This window comes from Parasteatoda tepidariorum, chromosome 2 (genome assembly GCF_982258835.1).
Source record: "Parasteatoda tepidariorum strain Cologne lab strain chromosome 2, Ptep-v5.0, whole genome shotgun sequence".
Taxonomy (NCBI): Eukaryota; Metazoa; Arthropoda; class Arachnida; order Araneae; family Theridiidae; genus Parasteatoda; species Parasteatoda tepidariorum.
The window spans coordinates 94,617,922-94,642,763 of NC_141756.1; the positions used below are offsets into that span (position 1 = coordinate 94,617,922).

Below are 24,842 nucleotides of genomic sequence, written 5' to 3' on the forward strand. Positions count from 1 at the left end.
GGAGTATGTATTTATCAAAGTTACTATTTTTTTAAAACTTCATGCAAGATTAACAACAGATAATTTTGCTTGTATCAGAACGTATTCGAATGAAAAATTAGAGATGATAATTTATGAGAAACGTTATGACGCAGGATATTATTTAGAGAATTGTGGGACATGTTTCGGTTTAATTTTTCTTTGAAAGGGGAAGCACCGCTTATTCCTTTTTTCAGTCGTTTATCGAACTATCTTTGAGTTACAAATCTTTATTCAGTTAGCTTTATAGAATTCTAATCTACTTTCTAGCTATTTTTTTAGACAGTCAAGATTGTTTTTGGTAAGTTATATATTTTCTTTATGTCATTCATTAGTTTTTGATTGTTTGCTTCAATTTATGTTTTTGATTTTATATTAATTAATTTAACAAAAAGTTTACAAACAATGGAGAATTTAAGTCATTTTTTAAAATCTTAACCCATTTAGAATCCTTCAAAACCACTAGAAAATATTTAATTACTTTTTTTTATAGTGACTAATTATATGATTATTTTTAAGCAAAAAAAACACTTACTTTCGTTTTCATCTTAAACGGCGAGTCACATGATTATTTACGAACTAACGTCATTCATATCTATCTGCCATTCCTTTACAATTGCATTTTTGCTTTCGTTAAAATTTTTGTTATTAAATCCATCAATTTTGGATGGTAAATAACTATGTGAGAACAATTATATAAATATAATAAAGATAATTATAATAATATAATAAAGATAATTATAATAAATTGTGCCCTTATAGAATTATTGACCTTAATGGAACTTAATAAAAAAGTTGCTTAAAATAACGTATTTTTATAATGTTTTCTAATTATAAAAGCATATAATAATTTATGTGAAACTCATTGAAACATTGTCAGTAGTTAGTTGATGGTTCTGAATTTTAAAGATTTTTTAGTTTATTAAAAAAGGAATTGAAATAAATTATAAGTTATGCCTGATATAACTTACTAAAATAATGTGTTATAAATACAAAATAATTCTGTTCGTTCATTTTGTTCTTAGTTTTAAGATATAAATTCTAATTATTTTCATGTTAGGTGAAAAAATGTTGAATAGATTTTTTATATTGAATAGTTTTAGATTTTGAAAATGTAGAAAAGCTTAAGTTATTGATTTTTTTATTATTTATTTTTTCTAGCTTGAATTTAATGCAGGGAATTATTTCCAGCATAGCAGTAGCCTTATAAAAAATTGTGATTCCAACAAAACTTTTAATTCATTCTTTAAAAAAATATTTAGTTAAACGAAAAAAGGAAAAATTAATATGTTCTAGTAGATTCTATTAACTTTATTTTAATTGCGTAAATTATGTTATAAGAGTACTGAAATCGAGTAAATGCATTTATTTAGTTATACATTAAAGAAAGAGGAATTAAATTTCATAAATACATCTAAAAATAATTTTTCCACATAGCAAAATTCCTATTTACTCAAAGAATAAAAATGGTAAGAACTGAAGTAAACATTACTGTATATTTAATAAATAATAAAAATGTGGATTAGAATTTCTTTTTATTTTGCATAAGTTTTTTTAAAAATTCTTCAGTTTTCTACCGTCTGATATCGAACCGAAAAATTTCCTGATCATTTTATGATGGCTGATATAATCAAGAAAAGAGTTCTTTGTCAGAAACTAGTTATTTTATCATGATCATGTAAAGTCAATACCTTTGGTAGTACTGGATCGGAGATTGATCGTGCTCTGGTTCAGGTCAAAACTACGATCTGCGGATGGACGGTTGGTGTGTGAATATGTCCTCTCTGTAAAACGGGATGTAACGTATGTGTGGTGTCACTGTATCATCCTCAGGGATATTTTCCAGACCGTCGCCAATAGCTCACTGCGCAGCTCTAATGTGACATAAATAAATGTACCGGTACTGCACTATTATCGTATTTAATAGATATATGAAATCATGTGTTTCTTGTTTTGTTTCTTTCGCTTTTAAAGCTTGTGTCTATAAACTTAATAAGTGGAAAGTCAATAAGAACTCATAAAATAAAATTATAAATATTCAAATGAGCCATGAAAAAATTATGATGAATTTTGAATATCCCATTTCAAATTAGACATAATTTTTAGTTCTCAGATTATAATTAATCTAATAGTATGAAACTGTACGGGAATGGTAAAAAAATGGTTGCTGAATTAATTAGGAAATTCCGGACGTATAATTATCCCCAGGTTAACACGGTGGAAGTAAAATCTCTCTTCTGTCTGCAGGGGACCCCTTTTTACCACATTTAATTGTTGATCATTACTTTCGTCAATAATACTTAGACAATTTTTACAGCCTCCGAAATAAGTACCGATATTAGTTCATTTGCCAAAAACGAGTATAAAAATATTAATATCGTTACTAATTTATTTCGAGAATTACACTTGATAAATTTTGATAATAAGTTAAAAAATAAGTTAAGTTCCAAGAAGTTAAATTAATAAAGAAAAGGTACTGATCTAGAAAAACCATGAAAAATTGCCCTGTTATTATTGACGTTTATAATGCTAAGCTAATTTTAGCAATGGGTATTATTACTATTATGTTAATTTGTGTTTTTTAATAAATACAAAATATACTATTATTGGTTACATTTGGAATAAGACTTTCACTGCTCGCCGAAGAGGATATGTATTGAGGAAATTTGTTGATTTTTAATTATCAGGAGTAGATATCGAGCATAGCCTTATGTCATATGATACTGAATTTAATTAAATTAAGTCAGAAGGAATGAACTTCTAAAAACATGTTTTGCTTACTCTGATAACATAAAGCCTCTGGGAAAGGCAACTAATAATAATAAAAGAAAATTGAATCGTTTTATCTTAAGAAATTGTGGGAGATCTGAATCAATTAATTCGAATAGTGATCCGAATCACATGATTTGAATCAGTGATGTGAATCACTTCATGAGAATCAGTTATTCGAATTATTTGATTTGAAAAACTCAGTTCGAATCATTGATTGAAATGTAATGATTCGAATCATAGATCTGAATCATTTGATTTGTCTCTGATATAAATCACTTGATTGAAAAAGTATCCTAAAAGTATGAAAAAGTAATCTCTGATATAAATCACTTGATTGAAAAAGTATCCTAATCATATGATTTAAATTAGCATCACCGAGAAACAAAACTAACTGAAATTTAAGAAGCAATTATACATTAAATCTATTTCGATACTTATTCGAATCAACTGATTACTGATTCGAAACGGGTGCAAGTTTGTGATTAGAATCACCAAATCAACTCAGTGATTCGAATCATCCAATCAGTATCATCAATCTCATCAATCATCAACTCTAATATTGATTCTATCTTGAGGTACCTTTTGATAGATGAGGGTTGACTTTGTTTCTCACATTTTCATGAAGTTTTTGTGCAAATTTTTCTGGAAAATGTTAGGTAATTATAAACGGTAGAATAAAATTGATATAGATTGTATTAATGAAAAAAAAATCGTGTTCCTATCTGCCTCTAAAACTTTAAGTAAATCTTTTGAAATAAATATTTCATTGACAGTTTTTTTCCTAATTTTTAAAACATTAAATGTAGAAAACTTAATTTAGAACCCTGTAGTAGTAGAGAATAATTAGTTTCCTTACAGCTATAACATTTTCTTTACCGCTCGTAGTACTAATTATTCTAGATTCTTCCCTGTAATGCCATAATAGGCATTACATATTTCCTAGGTTTTAAACTTTCGTTAATTTCTTATGTTTCTTTTTTTAATCATTCTTAATATAATTTTAATAAAATTAAACTAATTATTTATTTTTTATTACAATTTACAAAAAGCTAATACAAATCTTTTATTCTTTTCTTATGTAACGGCTAAATTTTTATTTCAATACAAATGTATAACTCATTAATTCACTGTCACGATTAAATCGAAAACAAAATCTATTTATAACTCTTTATTCTTTTTTTTTTTTACCACAAAAATGTTTCAGTTACACGGTTATACTCTAATTCGCCTTGTCTTTTTGGCGATTAGCTTTCGCCAAATTATTTTCAAATTTAATCTTGATTACTGGCTTTGTTTTTTTTAAGGTATTTATTTAAAGGTACTTATTTGCTTAGGGGAACCGAGAAAATTGCCATACTTTTATTGACTCCAATGAGGCTCAATTAATTTAGGTAATAAGCACAAATAGAAATGAAAAAAAAAATTATGTTCAAAAAAAGAAAATTTATGGAGAAATGGTACTAATAGGTTAAAGAGAAACGTAAATTGTTGCCATATTATTATTGACACCATTGAATCTAAGCTAATTTTGGTAATAATTACTCATTGAAATTAAAAATAGGCTTTGTTAAAAATTTTAACAAAGTGTTTTCACTACAGCGCGAGAATGCGAGAATCTCGCATATTTTTTTCTTTTCTCGCATTAACAAATGATTACCGCGAGAAATTCGCGCATTCTATAAATCAATTTCAAAATTCGCGAATTTCTCGCATTTTGGAAAAAGCTTCGAATTACGCCAATTGGAATAAAATCCATTTCACTTTTCTTCCTGGATCTTTCATTATTTTCAACATTTGCCCCGTTATCTAGATTCCCTATTTACCAGTATTGTTCAGAACTTTTTCGAACAACAGAACACAACCCCTCCGAACCACGGAACCCCTTTCAGAACACATTTCTCTGCAACCACGTGTTTACCGCAGGTAAGGTTTTTTCATGTAAGACGTTCAAATTTTTTATGACCTAATGTAAGATGGACAAATACCTAGTAAAGGCAAAATCTTCTATGATGATGCAGCAAGAATATTCAATGCTTTAAAAATGTATTATAGTGAAAGAATTTTTTTTTTCAAGTCTATTTGTATTTTTTCAGTTTTTAGAAATCTCACTTAACTTTCTGAAATCTCACCCTGTTGAGAAAGGGTAAGAAATTCTCACCCATTTTTTTTTCTATGATGAAAACACTGAGATTTGAGCTCAGAAATTATCTAATTTATTTCTTTTATTGAAAACAAAATTATCCGTTTGAAAATATCGCCTCGCAGAATAACATGTAGTAAGCAGCTGCAAACTTTCTAACCGGAACTAGAGCAGACATACAGCTCGAGATTGTTATTATTTACACTTCTACTGAAAACACCATCCATTCTTGTGAAGCATTTATTAACACAGAGAAAATATTGGCAAATTTTTTTGAATTGTTCCAGTGAATTCGTAAAATTTCATTTTTTAAATTTTCGTATTAAATTTTTTAGTCATTTGTTTAAAAACAGTATTTGCCATGACTAACTTAAATAAACTAAAAACAGTGTTTACCTTGACTCTGCTATATATATTTTGTTGTCATTATATGTTCGAAGAAAATCTATAGTTCCTTATGAATGGTTGCTGTTTTAAGTTTAAAAAAGAATCCTGAAAATTGTTAAGTCAGAAAAAATGAGATTTTCTTTATTAAATCAGGTCGTTAAAATTACTATTTTAATCACAAATTTAAATCATTTGACTTGAATTGTTGACACTTATTTTATTTAACTCTTTTCAAATGTATTAACTTTTTACCAAAATATATACAATAACTGAGCAGCATCTCCTTTTTAACGCTATTATACGCTATTTTTATTTCGTTACAATATTGCAAACTAATTAGAAAAGTATTTTTTCTAAATTTAATTTTTAAATACAGTCTGACCGTTCCGACATGTCCGACGTTCGCACCCCGAATCCTCGGAACTGATGCTTAATGGCCCGTGTATTAATTCAAAACTATAGGGAAAATTGTAAACATATTCCCCTAATTTGTCAACAGTTTTGTGGTTTGGCCTGAATTACAAGTACATTAAACTATTGGCGGATTTTGGTTTTATAACTATGAAAAATTGAAAATAAAAGCAGAATTTAGGTATTTCTGTAAAGAAAGAGAATACAAAAAAAGTTTGACATTGCAATTTTGCCCCCTTGAGCACAAACTAAGCATTCTATAACTTTGCATTTAAGTATATTAAAGTAATAAATGGGCAAATTTTGAAAATTATAGTTTTGTATAAATGCGTAGTACATACAGGCCGTTATAATATAGGCAGAGCACACAAGAAATCTTTCATAAGTGTCCCGGAGCTACTTTTAGGAAGTGGAATATTTAAAGCGATAATTTAAAAAATATTTTATTAAAATTAATAATCTCTAAAATTGGTTTTAATTCTTTAATAAAAAGAAAAAATAATTCGCGAATAATTGGCCCTTTCATTTACATTCGCATTTGTAGTCCGCCATTGGTCTCGAACTCACACTTGCGGGATTCGCAGTTATATCACAGTACCATGGTCATCTGACTGATTAAAAGGAATTACACAGCCATATCACAGGACCGTGGTCATCTGACTGTTTAAAAGGAATTACACAGCCATATCACGGGACCGTGGTCACCTGACTGTTTAAAAGGAATTACACAGCCATATCACAGGACCGTGGTCACCTGACTGTTTAAAAGGAATTACACAGCCATATCACAGGACCGTGGTCACCTGACTGTTTAAAAGGAATTACACAGCCATATCACAGGACCGTGGTCACCTGACTGTTTAAAAGGAATTACACAGCCATATCACAGGACCGTGGTCACCTGACTGTTTAAAAGGAATTACATTTGCAGTGCGTTTGCATTGGATGAACCATATTATGTTCCATTTTGTAGCCTTTACTTCGTCTGTAAGTATGCGGCTTGATGTAGTAGTTCAGTATGTTATTGCATCGATTTATGACCAAGTTTCGAAATAATAGGTTTTAAGGACGGTTTCTCTTTCTCGAAACTTATTACTTCGATTTAACGATGTAAAAGTTGTAGTACAATATTTATTGATATTCTATATTAATATCATAATTATTTTTGTATGGATCCAAATTTATTTCCATTGCCTTTTTAAAATTTAATTGGTTATTGGTCGAAAGAAATATGTACTATCACTTTTTTCTAGTAAGGGATTGTAAATTACATGTATGTCTTACTCTATTTGTAAATAGAATACACTTTGGACTTGCAAATACTGTAATTTATTTGATAATCAATTTACCGATGTTAAAGAATTACAGCAGTTTAAATATTTGCATATTAAATTTTCTTGAATGACAGTTTTCAGACATTGAAAAGGAACAGTAATAAATTTTTTTTAGATGTTACAAAGTCTTTCATCCAAGTCGTGATTTACTTTTGGGCAACTCGTGATTTACTTTAAGAGAGTCTTGATTTACTTTCAGACCAGTGGTGTTTATTTTCTCCTGAACAATCTCCTGAACATTTGAGCGAAGCAATGAAAGCATCCTTTCTGTTTTTGTTCAGATTGTTCGTTCATGGTCAGCTCTATATCACTTCGTTGCCAGAAGTCTATTTCGTCTTTTAAGAAAGGACCATCACGACTTTTTAATCTAAAATTTAAAAGTAACACATTATTAGAAAGCTAAATACAGTTTTTTGTTTTGTTAAAACAGCTTCATTTTAAATTATAAGCTTTTTGTATAGAGTACAATCGTCTAAAATCAGAGAAAGTTTCGAATGCACAAATTTCAGAAAACTCGATTTTTATTCTACAATCATCAAAATCGTTATATTATTTACAACAATGAGAAGAGATTTCGTGATGGATTTTTTAGGGAGATTTTATTTTTCAGATTTATTGACAACATTATGTTTTATGCAAAGTTTAATGATTTAAAACTTTTACATCAATCAATTTATCCTAATTGCTTAAAAGTAGTTAAAAATATTCAAAATGATTTTTCGGTCAATTTTTTTAGTCAATTTTGCCAAAGTAAAATATATCAATACAATAATGTGAGAAGCCCCCCAAAAAAGAGGAAAAACCTTTTTAAAAATAATACGTCATCAAGCAAAAATTGCCCCCAAAGTTAAGAAAAAAGCAAAATAAAACAGAAATAGGAACGTAAAGCGATAAATGAGAACGATCGACGGTCATCTCCTTATGAACATCTTGCAAAAATGGTTTAAACACATTTTCCTAACAAAGTTGTCAGATTACAAAATATGAAATTAAAGCGTAAATATATGGTAATCGGATATATTTTTAAGTCGCCTTCCTACTGAAGTATAAAACCACATTTAATTTCTCATTTACCTTGGAATGGACCGAATGCTTGACTTGCGTATGGTATTAATATATCATACTGGATAATTCAAAATTTCGAGGAAATAAAAGGTCGAAGTTCAAATACAACATTTTAACTCGATGATTGTTTAGAGAAATTATTAAAAAATATTTATTGAATATTGGAGAAGGTTAATTTTTAGTTGTAAAATTTCTTAACCACGGATTTACCCGAAATGGATTTAATCATGTTAGTTTTCTTTTTAATTTCTTTTTCATTCTCGATTGTCATCTTTTATGTATATAAATATATATATATATATATATATATATATATACATATATATATATATATATATATATATATATATATATATATATATATATATATATATATATATATATATATATATATATATATATAAATTATCTATGTTCATAATTTCATAATTAAAATGTTTCGAAAAAGTTAAAATACCTATCGTCCTCAATACCAAATTCGATTGAGTCCTTATCGTGTACAACATCCATCTTATAAAGCTTCGCTATCTGTACATCACTGAATAGGAAAGTTGGGTAAGTCAATTCCTCACTAAAAGTGAAAAAAAAGAAAGAAAAGGGAAAAAATATATAACTTAAAATTCAATAAAGTTATTTTGCTCAATAAATTTTTCTTTAAAGTTGAGATATATTTGTAAAGAGAGAGAATTTATTATCTTATCAACGATCAGATGTTTTAAAAATGCTACGATGTGTAATAATTTATTTTATATTTTGTGTTAACTATTTATTAAATAAGAAAATGGCCATTTTAGTTTTTTCTAGGGGTGATAATTACAGTAGCATTTATAAGTAAATTCCAAAATCGTGGCTTAGTATTTAAAAAGATTTTTCAGTTGAAAAAAAGTTTGTTTTCTATTTAGTTATTTACCTCATTCGTCTTTTATTCAAAACTTATGAAACAGAGAATTCGTTTTTTATTCAATTTATATTGTTTTTTTTTTCGGGTATCCTTTAATAGACTTTAGAAAAAATACTCATGGTTATAAAGAAAATACCTTAAAAAGTATAAAATAATGAAATAAAATCTACAAGAAATATGTTCAGTTGCAATTTATTTAAATGTTTTAATTTTTTCTAAATAAATGTTTTATCTTGTATAAAATTATTTAGATCGTTTATACCTTAGGGGCCGTTCAAAAAGTACGTACACAAAAATGGAGAAATTTTAACCCCCTCCCCCCCTTTTGTACATTTCCGTACATAAGGTCTCACTCCCCCCCCCCTTAGAGTACGTACATTTTATTAGTCTGCCCCCCTTTTTCATAAAAATTTAAATAATTATGTTTTAAATAAAATTACATATTTATTTAAGGAGAGTGTAGGAAAAAGTCAAATTTAAATTTGGTGTATGCTTATAATGTACGTACTTTGTATAATACCTCCCCCCCTCCCCATCGTACAAAACCGTACAAAATAGCAAATCCCCTCCCCCCCCCTTCGGTGTGTACGTACTTTTTGAACGGCCCCTTATACCACTGAACTTATGAATGAACTTATTTACTTATTTATGAAATGAACTTATTTACGAATTATTTAATCCTTTTCAGAAAATTGGTTTATACGAGTAACATTGTCATTCTTTCAGAATTAGCATTTTTTAATTACTTCATTTTATTAAGCAAACTCTTGTAAAGTTAATGCCCTTTGAAAAATTTTTTTTTTCAGTCAAAGCGAAGACTTTAATCTTTTAAATAACTGCACGCATTAATTCTGTTCATGCTCAATAAATTCATTTTTAATCATCTGTACCTTTGATTCATAGGGAATAATAAAACTTAAAAACCGATAAGTAATCACTCACAATTTTATGTTAATATTTTATTTTAAACTGGTTACGAAAGTGCTATTCGAAACACGGCGAAAAATAACTCAAACACTGAAGATCATTCTAACTAAAATATTAAACTGCCATTAGGAAACATTCTAATTAACATACCTATTCAACTCCTCAACTCCATTACCATCATCATCCTTAAATTCAACCCCAACTTCCTCATTTTTAACCACATCATCAACAAATTCATTAGCATGAATTTCGTCTTCACTATCACCTTCATCATCATCATCAGAGGTTTGCACCTCAGCTCTTAACTCCATCATGCATTCTGCATCACTAATATTATAAAAAGAATATATTTTTTCAAATCTTCCGGAAGGTTATAGATTTTTATAAAAAAAAAGTGGGATTTCTAATGATTTGTTTGATCTTTGAAGGAGACTTCCAGAGTTTCTTTAGGTCAAAGTGTGCAAAATAAAATGGCGTATCTTAAGAAGTTTTGATCAAAATATGTTTTCGATTGTTATTTTATTTTTGGGTGAGCATTATTGAAATAGACTGTTCATTATTTTCTGTTTCTATCATATCTTAATCGAATTTCTCTAGCACTAGTGTTTTGTGTCCAAAATAAGTAAACAGAAAGACATCTGTTTTCACCCTTTGTGGTCGTATGTCTACTCTCAGCCACCAACGGTTTTTAACCGTTTCAGTCATATGTCTGCTCTCAGCCACCACAGCAGAGATGTTAGCCACAGCTTAATGGCAAACTATATTTATTGCGGCACTGTGAAGATGTAAAGAGTAAAGATTGTTCTGTATGTTCAAACAGAAAAGGCGGAATACTAATTATAAAACTAATTTAATAAAACTGATTATTTTTGCAACACATGTTCTCGAAAACCTGAGCTTCATATTGGAGACTGCTTTGAAAGATACCACACGAGAACTATAAAATGTAATTTTTTTCATAAAATTAAAAAAATTATTGTGTTACATACCTCTAAAGTTTAAAAAAGAATTAATAAATTTTATTTTTCCTTCATAATCTTCCATATTATGTATTACTGTTCGTTCAACAAAAATTAATTCCTTCCAGCATGTCACCCATGTATAAATTTAATACGGTCGCGAAGGGTTAAATGTTTCGTTGTTTTTCATTGAGTTTTTGCTTTCTGTGTAAATTTTTCTAATACTCAAAAGGGTATCTTTTTATTGAATAAAAAAGAAAGACAATTATGACAAAAGGCATAAAACTTTAGGTATATAACTACTTACAAATCATTCTCATCTACATCAATATCATCCCCATCGAATTCATCTTCGAATTCGGTACCATCCTCATATGCTGAAACATTAATTAAAATTAAATTTAAATATTTGAATAAAAAATAGTTTTAAAATAATCTCTAAAGTGTTTCTTCTGTTCAATGATAAAAGAAATTTTTACAAATTACCACACTTAGAGACTTTTGGAACTTATGAAAAAAAAAGGTAGAAAATCTTCTTTCAAAAAAGTATGTATTTTTGGAAACCTCCATTTTATTAAAAAGTTACATTGACATTGCAATACAAATTAAGAATTATAAATTTAGAATATTTCTTAAAATTAGTCGGGGATTTTTCCGTATCCTGATCTAATGCGCCAACGACAGTCGCCAAGATGCCAAATAAATTTTGAACTTGCTAATTTTTTTAAAAAAATAAATAACAAAATTTAAATATTAATAAATAACAAAAATTTAAAAAAAATATTGAGATGTATGTTTTTATACTTACGATTAGGTCGGGGATACTTTTCCCTTTCCTTTCTCCAATGATTCAAAAGAGCAAAACGATATAAATCGCTTTTATCCATAATTCTCAATTTTTAATCTCACAAAAGACAACCAGCATTTGAGAAATCTCAAACAAGAATGAGTCAAAAAAATTTTTTTTTTAATCGAACTAACAGATGCTTTGTTTGCAACAATGTGAACCATTGTTTAAATTATATCTTGCAAACAAATTTTATATAACTTTATTGTTGTAAAAGTTTCACCGTTAAGTATTGTTGAAATTATTGTTAAAAGTTGGTTACTCTAAATAAATGCAAAAAGAAATAATATTAATGATCGATTTCAGAATTAAGTTTTAAAAAACTGATTTCTATCATACACTTTTATTTATTCAAAGTATATAATTGACGTAGAAAAAATTATTTTAACGTATAAAAACGTATAAAAACAGGGGAAAGTTAAACGTATAAAAACAGGGAGGGGATTATTATTTTCTTTAGAAAAAAAATTATTTTTTAGGAAGTTGACTCGTTAAAATTAAGCCTTCTCAAGGAGTTTATCTATACTTAGGGCAAATACTATACTGATCTTAATAATTTATACCCAATACACTATGCTAATCTTAAATAATTTTACAGATTAATTTATTTTTTAATTTATTATATTTATATAGGGATTTAATAAAAATATAGGGGTTTAAGAAAAAAATGTCACCGCTAGTTCGGTATTACAGACGCCATTTTCGATTCGTATTTCGTCGAATTTATGTGGCGATGGGGTACACAGATTCTATTCATGATAAATTTACACAGTATCTAACTGTTATTAGATAATTCTGTGCACCTAAATCTGAGAATATTTCAGCTTAATGAAGAAGTGAGTTGTTTTTATCCTTTGCCTTCTGCTTCTACTCCATTAATTTTTGCTTCGATTCGAAATCCTTTTTATTGGGTTTATTAATTTTGGGTTCATTGCAAGTTTTGGCCGATGTTTTGTTGAAATTTTCCAATGTTTTATTGAAATATCATTATGTTTTGGCTGCCATTCCTGTTCCGCGCAAACAGGAATAGCGCCAAACATAAGTCGCCAATTTCGCCAAGGGGCACCCTCAAGTATATTTTTCCCCATTGCCGATACATATAGTTTTACTTCATTGAAAACAAATGTGTTTAATATTTTAGTTACAGTTTCAAAAATTTGATAGTTAAAGTATTGATTTTGACATGGAGAACTTCTAAAAACCTAGGAATCTTAATTCTAAGTTAATACAAAGCTCAGATTTGCCTAGACAAATTTAGAATATAGTGGAGATTCTAACTCTACAGGCTAGTTTAAGGAAATCTGAAGAAAAAAAAAGCATTTTAGTTTTGAGGTCGTAATTTATTCTTTAGAAAAATAAACAAATGAGCACCTCACTGTATTAAAGTAATTATTAACACAAGAATTTGAATAAATTTTAAAAATTGCATTCTTCAGCTTTGAACTTATTGCTGTCATAGAGTGCATAGAAAACTGTTGCTGCACTACAGCAGTTTGAAGGAGTGGTTCGAAGAGTCCCGAAATGACTGAACGAGTGTGAAACACGACAAGGAAGCACTTTTGATTAGAAAATTTTACATAAAGTTATCGAATATGTCAATGAAGTTCTATAAAATGATGATTTAAAGATAATTTACAATGTATTAAAGTAAACAATATAGCCGTAGTACCCATTACTAAACTAAGTAATATTAGCTAAAATAACTAATAAGGCAATTTTTATAGGTTTTTTAGACTTTAATGGTCTAGATCTTTTTTTCATTAACTTGGCTTTTTAGTACAAAAGTTATTTTTTCACTTCAATTTGTACTTTTCACCAAAATTAATTTAGCATCATTTGTGTCACTAACAATATAACGATTTTTTACGGTTTATCTACACGAATAAGTACATTTTCCAATTAGTTAATCAGCATTTCGGCATTAATTCAGCCTTTTAAAGCAATTTTTTATTTCAATTTGTACTTATTACTGGGAGTACAAATTGGTTCGGTCCCTTTTTTTGTGGTCAAAAATACATTTATTTCAGAACAAAATGAATGAACAGATTAATCAAAGTATTGTCCCTCGCTGGCTTCTACTTTTTCCCACCTCTCAGGCAATTTTCGAAAAAAATGTTTTGTCTTTTGAGGCGATCCAAGTTAGGAGCCAATTTTCGATTTCTGCGAAAGAAGTGAACTGGCGACCTGCCAAATCGTGTTGCATCTGCCGGAACAACCAGTAATCAGAAGGAGCAATGTCCGGTAAATACGGCGGATGTGGTAAAATATCCCACTTGAGCTTTTCCAAATAATTTTATACGACTTTTGCGACATGAGGCTAACCGTTATCATGAAGAAGAATAACTTTGTCATGTCTTTGCTCGTATTCCGGCCGTTTTTCTCGTAATGCACAGCTCAAACGAATCAATTGTAGCTTATGCCGATCGTCTGTTATGGAATCGCTAGGTTGTAGCAGCTCATACTATACAACACCATTCCCATTCTTGAAACGTCGAAACCATTCCCTACATGATTTATCAGTTGAAGCATTGTCACCATAAACTTCTACAAGTACTTTTCTTGCAATTAAAGCATAAACATAAAACTTCCCACAAATGCTGCTCTGTTACCACAAAATTTTACATATTCAACAAATTAAAAAACAGGGCTCTTGTATGAAACTCGAAGTGATATAAGCTGAATATTATTGACAGATGTCTAAACTCTCTGAAACCACCGAAGCCAGCTGTCACTATGAAAGCCATCTTTTGAAAACGGACCGAACTAATTTTTACTCCCAATACAATAATTAGTTCATTGAAATTCTCAAAATTAATTTCAACGACATTAATACTTTTATAAACACTTTTGACGAATGAACCAATATGGCTACTTATTTTGAATGCCCGACTGAAACCGGTTTGCACTTGTTTACGTTAGTATATATATAATATAAATTTGTAGATAGGATAAATTAGAAGATATATTATATAAATATAGAATATTTATTATATCAAGCATTATATTAGTACATTATATAATTAGATCAAATTATTAGACGCACTGTAGTTTTTTTTAATCATTATATGATTTGCGAGTTTATAAACAATACTTTTATAATTTAACATAAATGTAATTGGTTTTTATTCGGAAGATTTTTTATAAACTTACATACTTCCTATTTGTATTTATTTTTAACGTATTGCATTACTATGTTAACCAATTGATACAGGAGAGTAAATAAGTGCAAACCGGTTTCTTCCGAGTAAATGCAGTACAGCTGTATAGTATTACCTGATAATTATAATTTTACATAGAATCTTATAGTCGGTCTAATAATATGGTCAGGGACTGTTTATATTATTTAAATAAATATAATTTAAAAGTAATAAATATTATATTACATTAATAAAAATAAATTAAATCTAATATAATATATATTAATAAATAAAGTAAATATAATCTAGACTAGGTACTAGGCAAGGCATCTGAAAGTAGTGTTCTTCAGAAAGTGATAAAATTAAAAAAAATAAGATATATTTAAAATTTTTTATTTGGTTATCTAAAAGATAAGCGGCCTGCGGTTGAAAAGTCATTAATAAAAATTAAACAACAATCTAAAATTAAATTAAAATAATGATAATAAAAAAGTTTCAGATGTTCTTCCATGAGATAAAAAAATAAAGTTTTTTTTTTTAAAATTTAAAATGATTTCTTTTCCGAAGTGAATTTTTTTCCACTTCCAAATTGACTTTAATTAACTTTGCTAAAATGTAGCGAGATTCTACTATATCCAATTAAAAATATTTAAAAAGCTCACAAAATATTTATCTAAGGTCACGCAAAGTTTAGTGACGGGTTTTTTAGTCAAAATAACATGACTTAAAAACACCTACATACTTCTTAATTTCGCATCAAACATAGTATTCTAGCATATAATCTAGCTTTAATACTATGCCTTTTGCATATTTATTAATCATAATATTTTTCGGCTATGAAAATACAAACAATGTAACGTAATAAAAGATTCAAATGTAAAGACATTAAAGTGTTCTATTTTAAATCAACAAGAGTATGTATTTATTAAAGTTATTATTTTTTAAAACTTCATGCAAGGTTAACTACAGATTATTTTGCTGGTATCAGAACGCATTCGAAGGAAAAATTAGAGATGATAATTTATGAGAAACGCTATGACGTAGGATATTATTAGAGAATTGTGGGATATGTTTCGGTTTAATTTTTCTTTGAAAGGGGAAGTACCGCTGTCTCCTTTTTTCAGTCGTTTATCGAACTATCTTTGAGTTACAAATCTTTATTCAGTTAGCTTTATAGAATTCTAATCTAATTTCTAGCTATTTTTTTAGTATTCTTTCACAGTTCTTTAACAACAGTCAAGATTGTTTTTGGTAAGCTATATGTTTTCTTTATGTCATTCATTAGTTTTTGATTGTTTGCTTCAATTTATGTTTTTGATTTTATTTTTAACTAATTTAACAAAAATTTGACAAACAATGGATATAATTAAAGTCAAATGTTTTTTACAAAATCTTAATGCATTCAGAATCCTTCAAAATCACTAGAAAATATTTAATTACTTTTTTAAAAGTGCTAATCATTAAGTTATTTTTAAGCAAAAAACGCTTACTTTCGTTTTAATCTTAAACGGGGAGTCACGTGATTATTCACGAACTGATGTCATTCATATCTATCTGCCGGGTCGCATTCATTTCATCGACAATCACTTCATCGACACACCATTTCATCGACACCACTTCATCGACAGGCCGTTTCATCGACTAGGTCATTTCATCGACAGGCCGTTTCCTCGACAGGGTTGTTTCGTCGACAGGCCACTTCGTCGACAGGGTCATTTCGTCGACAAGTCATTTCGTCGACAGGGTCATTTCGTCGACAGGGTCATTTCGTCGACAGGGTCATTTCGTCGACAAGTCATTTCGTCGACAGGGTCATTTCGTCGACAAGTCATTTCGTCGACAAGTCATTTCGTCGACAAGTCATTTCGTCGACAGGGTCGTTTCGTCGACAAGTCGTTTCGTCGACAGGGTCATTTCGTCGACAGGGTCATTTCGTCGACAAGTCATTTCGTCGACAGGGTCGTTTCGTCGACAAGTCGTTTCGTCGACAGGGTCATTTCGTCGACAGGGTCATTTCGTCGACAAGTCATTTCGTCGACAAGTCATTTCGTCGACAGGGTCATTTCGTCGACAGGGTCATTTCGTCGACAGGGTCTTTCCATTGACCGGATCATTTCGTAGACAGGGTCATTTCGTCGACAAGTCATTTCATCGACAGGGTCATTTCGTCGATAAGTCATTTAGTCGACAGGATCATTTCATCGACAAGTCGTTTCGTCGACAGGGTCATTTTGTCGACAGGGTCATTTCATAGATATGATCGTTTCATCGACAGGGTCATTTCATCGTCATATCATTTCGTCGACGGGGTCATTTCGTCGACAGGGTCTTTTCGTCGACAGGATCATTTCGTCGACAGGGTCATTTCATGAACAGGGTCATTTCGTCAACAGGGTTATTTCGTCAACAAGTCATTTCGTCGACAGGTTCATTTCGTCGACAGGGTCATTTCGTCGTCAAGTCATTTCATCGACAGGGTCGTATCTTCACCTAGGCTATTACATCGACAGGGTAGTTTAGTCAGCAGGGTCATTTCGTCGACTGGGTCATTTTGTCGACAGGGTCATTTCATCAACATGATCGTTTCCTCGACAGGGTCATTTCGTCGACAAGTCATTTCGTCGACAGGGTCATTTCGTCGACAGGGTCATTTCGTCAACAAGTCATTTCGTCGACAGGTTCATTTCGTCGACAAGTCATTTCGTCGACAGGGTCATTTCGCCGACAAGTCATTTCGTCGACAAGTCATTTCGTCGACAGGGTCATTTCGTCGACAAGTCATTTCGTCGACAGGGTCGTTTCGTCGACAGGGTCATTTCGTCGACAGGGTCATTTCGTCGACAAGTCATTTCGTCGACAAGTAATTTCGTCGACAGGGTCGTTTCGTCGACAAGTCATTTCGTCGACAAGTCATTTCGTCGACAGGGTCATTTCGTCGACAAGTCGTTTCGTCGACAGGGTCTTTTCATTGACCGGATCATTTCGTAGACAGTGTCATTTCGTCGACGGGGTCATTTCGTCGACAGGGTCTTTTCGTCGTCAGGATCATTTCGTCGACAGGGTCATTTTATCGACAGGGTCATTTCGTCAACAGGGTCATTTCGTCGACAAGTCATTTCGTCGACAGGTTCATTTCGTCGACAGGGTCATTTCGTCATCAAGTCATTTCATCGACAGGGTCGTATCTCCACTTAGGTTATTACATCGACAGGGTAGTTTTGTCAGCAGGGTCATTTCGTCGACTGGGTCATTTTGTCGACAGGGTCATTTCGTCGACAGGGTAGTTTTGTCGACAAGGTCATTTTGTCGACAGGGTCATTTTGTCGACAGGGTCATTTTGTCGACAGGGTCATTTTGTCAACAGGGGTCATTTCGTCGACAATATTAAGAGAAGATTATTTTGTAGGCAAAGCCATGCGTAATTTTGAAACTAGTCTTATGATTCTTTTACAATAGACGTTATGCCCCTTGCACTTTTTTGTAATTTAGTATATTTCTGATGAAATTTTTTAAGCCTAGCCTGATGCAAAATCTTAATAGTTTGTTGAAGTTGCCGGAAAAAAGCATTTCATTTGAAAATTGCCTACTCCTCTATTCATATCACGTTGCAAAAACGAAACATTAATTGTATTTTGCACATTTAAGTTGTATATTACACAATTTTTTTCTAATCATATTTAACACATTTGTTTCTAAGATTAATTTTTAATGTACATTATTGTAGATTATCATTGCAAAAGCAATTGCAACAACTATTGTGAATGATTCTTGATGTAGGGAGTGAATGACGGGTGAAATTAGGAAGGAGAAAAAGACGGTATAAAATGAATCTGTGAGATAATGAAACCATGTGGTCGATAGATAATTTCAATGACAAGGTTTTTTCGTTAACAGGCCATTTCAGCTGCAAAAATTTTCTGTCGATGAAAAAGAAAATTATACTTATATAACGTTCCCCCGCAATGAGTAAAACGCATTAATACAGTTTAAAATCTTGTCCAAAAAAAAAGAGAAGGAAAAGGAACTAACTTTTGCAATGATAACAATGGTGATGTTTACGAAGAATTTAATCCGAAAAACACAAACCTTTTAGATAGTTAGCTAGTAAGATTACTTCTTGTTTTATCAAAAATTTATATATTCCCTGTGTTTAGATATTTATTTTTTTCAAGCTCAGTTGATTTTTTTTATATGCAAGTAATCGTTAATTTTGTTACTATTGACATATTAATAAAATTTTCTTACATGAAATTTCAATATTTATGTATTTTCTCTTTAAAAGAAAGATCGATATAGGAAAAAAACAAACTAAGTTGTATGAGTGGCTATTACGAAGGTTGGAGAGCGAAGTGAGCAACGGGCTGAACTTTATAGTATTATAAAAATCTTGGGAAAAAAATGCATGAGGGGAAAAATAAAATGAAAATCCAACTTGGAAAACATATTGGGAAATAATGCTGATAAATTTTTTGTTCTAATCCTCTTCCTCATGTCTTTGTAAGCTATTCTGCTGAAGAGGGAAGTTTCTGACAATTCTTGTGAAATTTAAATGAAATATTATTTTAAACAAAAATCTTGTTCTCGCATTTCCAGTTTATTTTATTTCTTATTTAATTAATTATTTATAACGTTGTGGCGTTTAATATGTATTTTATCCTATATGTTCCCGAAACATTTATAAGTTCTTTTACCTTATAAAATAAACTTTGTTAAAGTAAAAAAAAAAAAAAAAACTCACAATGACTCCACATCCTCGGTATGCGATGCAATCGAAATGATATAAAAAATGGTTCTAAATCAGAGGAGGGGAGGAAACCTGTCTAATTGGTTTTTATGATCTAAAACATTTGGGGAAAAAACGCAATTTACTACGATATAACAAATAAATTGACTTTTGAGTTTATAATTGAGGAGAGTTATCTATATGCATCTGACTTTATTCCCATTAATGTTTTATTAAAATAAGTTCAGCAAACTTGTTTTTTTACTCAAATATTAAAATGTTTTTCTTTTCGATTTGCAAAAGAATAAAAATTTATTTAAATTAATAAAATTTGCAGGGAGAGTATATATTTTAAAGGCGAGCAATAAGTCCTTTAAAAAGTGTAAAAGTGTAAATTTTTAAATATCATGTTTGATATGTGTCCTGATAAAGAAATGTGAATTTTCGTTACCAAAACGAAAAAAGTGGAATTTTGAATGTTGATAGAATATTTTGTGAAATTTTGTCCTTGTGGTTTTTGCTATGCGTGAAAATTTTTATAAATTGTTTTTCTCAATTGTAGTCTATTGAACAAACTTGATATTTTAAATACATATGCATTTTTTATTTTCATTTTTTCTGCATTTTAGTTTTGAGTCTCCTGGCTTGTTCAGGCAGAAAATAATCAAAATTTTGGTTGGCGATAAGTCGTGCTAATAGTGGTCAGTAAGTGTTTGAAAATTGTGTTTTCATCCTGTGTAGAAAATCAGTTAAAAATTACAGCAATTATACTAGTAAAAAATTGGTCAAATTTTAATTGCAAAATTTTTTTTTCTTTTTTGTAGAGTAGGAGTTATTTGTTCTTACATTTAAATTCCAAGCTTGACTTTTTGTTAATTTTCTTTTAAGCAAAATGTGTCTAATTTAAATCCTGCAAATAAAAAATGAATTAATTCATCATTTACTTACTACTATTATTATTCTTATTAAATTATACTATTATTATTCAATTATAATAATAGTATAATGCAAAAATAGTATAATTTGATAGTAATAGATTAGAATTGAATAATTAATACTATTATTAAATTCACTATTCATAGAAAAAACATATTTTGTGAAGACCAAACACTAACAGGCTTGCAACGTTACGCCCGTGCTTCTAAACAATTTTGGTAAGATGAGTAGCACTTTAAATATTGTGGGAATCTACAACCGCCTCGGTAAATACCTAAACATCAAGCTTGTGTTCCTATTGTTCTTCGAAATCTACTGTAGTAGTAACGAAACTAAGACTCAATTCGATTGTTCGAATACGCATATTCCTGTCCTAATGTTAAAGATGCTGAACAAAAAGTTTAAAATTGCAATTAAAGTGAACATTAAGAAATTACTTTTCCATCATAAAAAACCTAGAATTTTTTTTCTACTTAAGCAGATATAATAATTAGGTCTATGATTACTTTCATTTCTGTGAGAATTCGACTGATGTCTATGTTTTTGTTAAAATTTATGTAAAAATGTTGAAAATTTTTACAGCAATAAATTTAGCTTTCCTCTCCTTGAAATAGTGTCTACATTTTCATTGTAATATATTTTTATTGCTTTCAATTCTAAAAATATATTTTATTAATTTGATTTGATATTAAAAACAATTTGATTGTTAACGTCACACTATATTAACTGTAACCACGGTCTGGATATCATGCTTGGTAATGTTCTGAAGACAATCCTTACCTATCCTAAAAATAAGTGTCGAGCTATTACGATTTAGATATAGAAAAGTAGATTTCGATACATCAACCGTTTAAACGCTTCTCAACTACCTATTAATTAATTTAAAAAGCGAACTTCTTTTAGTGCAATTGGAACAATAAACCGCCATAAAGAATTTTACTTTAGTATAAAATTAAATAAGTGCATTTTTCTAATTAATAATAGAAATATTTAGATTAAATCTCTAAAATTACGCATGACACTAGCAACGAAATGACCCTGTCGACGAAATGACCCTGTCAACGAAAAGACCCTGTCGACGAAATGACTTGTCGACGAAATGACTTGTCGACGAAATGACCCTGTCGACGAAATGACTTGTCAACGAAATGACCCTGTAAATGAAAAGACTCTGTCGACGAAATGACCCTGTCGACGAAATCACTTGTCGACGAAATGACCCTGTCGACGAAATGACCTATCGACGAAATGACCCTGTCGACGAAATGACCCTGTCAACGAAAAGACCCTGTCGACGAAATGACTTGTCGACGAAATGACTTGTCGACGAAATGACCCTGTCGACGAAATGACTTGTCAACGAAATGACCCTGTAAATGAAAAGACTCTGTCGACGAAATGACCCTGTCGACGAAATCACTTGTCGACGAAATGACCCTGTCGACGAAATGACCTATCGACGAAATGACCCTGTCGACGAAATGACTTCTCGACGAAATGACCCTGTCAACGAAATGACTTGTCGACGAAATGACCCTGTCGACGAAATGACCCTGTAAATGAAAAGATCCTGTCGACGAAATGACCCTGTAAATGAAAAGACTCTGTCGACGAAATGACCCTGTCGACGAAATCACTTGTCGACGAAATGACCCTGTCGATGAAATGACCTGTCGACGAAATGACCCTGTCGACGAAATGACTTGTCGACGAAATGACCCTGTCGACGAAATGACCTTGTCGACGAAACGACCCTGTAAATGAAAAGACCCTGTCGACGAAATGACTTGTCGACGAAATGACCCTGTCGACGAAATGACTTGTCGATGAAATGACCCTGTCGACGAAATGACCTGTCGACGAAATGACCCTGTCGACGAAATGACCCTGTCGACGAAATGACCCTGTCGACGAAATGACTTGTCGACGAAATGACCCTGTCGACGAAATGACTTGTCGATGAAATGACCCTGTCGACGAAATGACTTGTCGACGAAATGACCCTGTCGACGAAATGACTTGTCGACGAAATGACCCTGTCGACGAAATGACCCTGTCGACGAAATGGCCTGTCGACGAAACAACCCTGTCGAGGAAACGGCCTGTCGACGAAATGACCTAGTCGATGAAATGGCCTGTCGATGAAGTGGTGTCGATGAAATGGCCTGTCGATGAAGTGATTGTCGATGAAATGAACCAGACCCCTATCTGCCATTCCTTTACAATTGCATTTTTGCTTTCGTTTGAATTTTCGTAATTAAATCCATTAATTTTAAATGGTAAATAACTATGTGAGAACAATTATATAAATATAATAATGATAATTATAATATTATAAAGATAATTATAATATAATAAAGATAATTATAATATAATAAAGATAATTATGATATAAATATAATTATAATATAATAAAGATAATTATAATATAAAGATCAGTATAATATTAAGATAATTATTATATAATAAAGATAATTATAATAATTAAGTGTCCTAATGGAACTTAATAAAAAAGTAGTTTAAAATAACGTATTTTTATAATGTTTTCTAATTATAAAAGCATATAATAATTTATGTGGAACTCAATGAAACATTGTCAGTAGTTAGTTGATGGTTCTGAATTTTAAAGATTTTTTAGTTTATTAAAAAAGGGATTGGAATAAAGTTATGCCTGATATAACTTACTGCAGTAATCTGTTATAAATACAAAATAATTTTGTTCGTTCATTTTTTCGTAGTTTTAAGATATAAATTCTAATTATTTTCATGTTAGGTGAAAAAATGTTGAATAGATTTTTTATATTGAATAGTTTTAGATTTTGAAAATGTTAATTGGGTATACTATAGCCTACGTCACAGGTTGTGTTATTCCTACTAAATTTAACCCATGAACGGCATTTTCTGCGAGCCTAACTTCAAGCCACAAATAAACAAACGAAGTGTTTGATCGTTTAAATAGCTGCTCGCCAGATTTTATTGCATTATAAAGAAAAGTAATTGATATTCGATTTTTGATTAATAATTGATTTATGTGGATAGTGGCATTTATGTGGGTAGTGGCATAGAATTTAGCATTGCGTCATGGTAAATGTTATTCCTACTAAGTGAAAGTAGTTGTGTTTTTTTATATTATACCCAATTGAAATTTTTAGTATAAGCATATAGACTGTAACGATGATGATTGGCATGTCTATTTTAATCGATTAAGAAAGTGTTGATTCGTTTACGGCGATACCGAAAGCTTAACCTGAGATTTTTTTTACCCACTTTAATCAAATTTGTTTCATTAAAAATCTATAATTCATTAATTTTACTATTTTAGAATTCTTCCTTGCAAACACTGACTAATAGTTTGCAGAAATAGGGAGAAAAATTAACAATAACCATATTTGGTAAATACTATATTGCAGAAAGAATTAAAATTTAAAAGTATTTTCTTACTATATCGAAATTCGTGTTTACTCGGAGAGTAATATTGAGAATATATATGAGCATGAATGTGTATTTAGATGTTTTATTCATAGTACATGGTGCGTAGCGCTTTTAAAAAGTGCTTAAAGGTGCTTATTTTTGATATTTGTTGTTTAAAAGCCTATAAAGGTGCTCTTTTTATTGGATGTTTTTAAAAAGTGCTTAATTTTCCCTTTTCCATAATGAGATTTTTTTCTTTACCATGTCGATTTTCTCCACGTATTATGCAAAAGTGTGCTTTTCACACTGTTCCATTCAACGTTTTCACAATTCATTCAACCACAATCTATTTCGGCTTACCGTCTGTCCATAGCGCATGGTAGCACCAATCTTTATGTTTGATGAAATACTTGCGATTCCGCACGTGCGTCTACTCGGTGTCTACGCTGTTCGGTGAGATGCACTCTCATGTGCAACTCTGCTGCATTTTGCAAGATATTCTTAATTTCAGGCTTCATTTTCCACCCCCTGATATCGAACCGAAAAATCTCTTGATCCTTTTATGATGGCTGATGTAATCAAGAAAAGAGTTCTTTGTCAGAAACTAGTTATTTTATCATGATCATGTAAAGTCAATACCTTTGGGAGTACTATATCGGAGATTGATCGTGCTGTGGTTCAGGTCAAAACTACGATCTGCGGATGGACGGTTGGTGTGTGAATATGTCCGCTCTGTAAAACGGGATGTGACGTATGTGTGGTGTCACTGTATCATCCTCAGGGATATTTTCCAGACCGTCGCCAATAGCCCATTGCGCAGCTCTAGTGTGACTTAAATGAATGCACCGGTACTGCACTATTATCGTATTTAATA

The 24,842-nt window shown here is 30.5% G+C and overlaps 1 protein-coding gene across 1 annotated transcript in view; it reads left to right on the plus strand.

The window, feature by feature from the left end:
* Positions 1 to 211: 211 nt before the first annotated feature.
* The window catches only part of CCAP (Crustacean cardioactive peptide), a 335,921-nt gene continuing 311,290 nt past the window's right edge, over positions 212 to 24,842 (plus strand). Inside the window, exon 1 of the mRNA XM_087157774.1 lies at positions 212 to 319. The gene's annotated coding sequence lies outside the window, so the exon portion shown is untranslated. The remainder of the gene's footprint in view (positions 320 to 24,842) is intronic.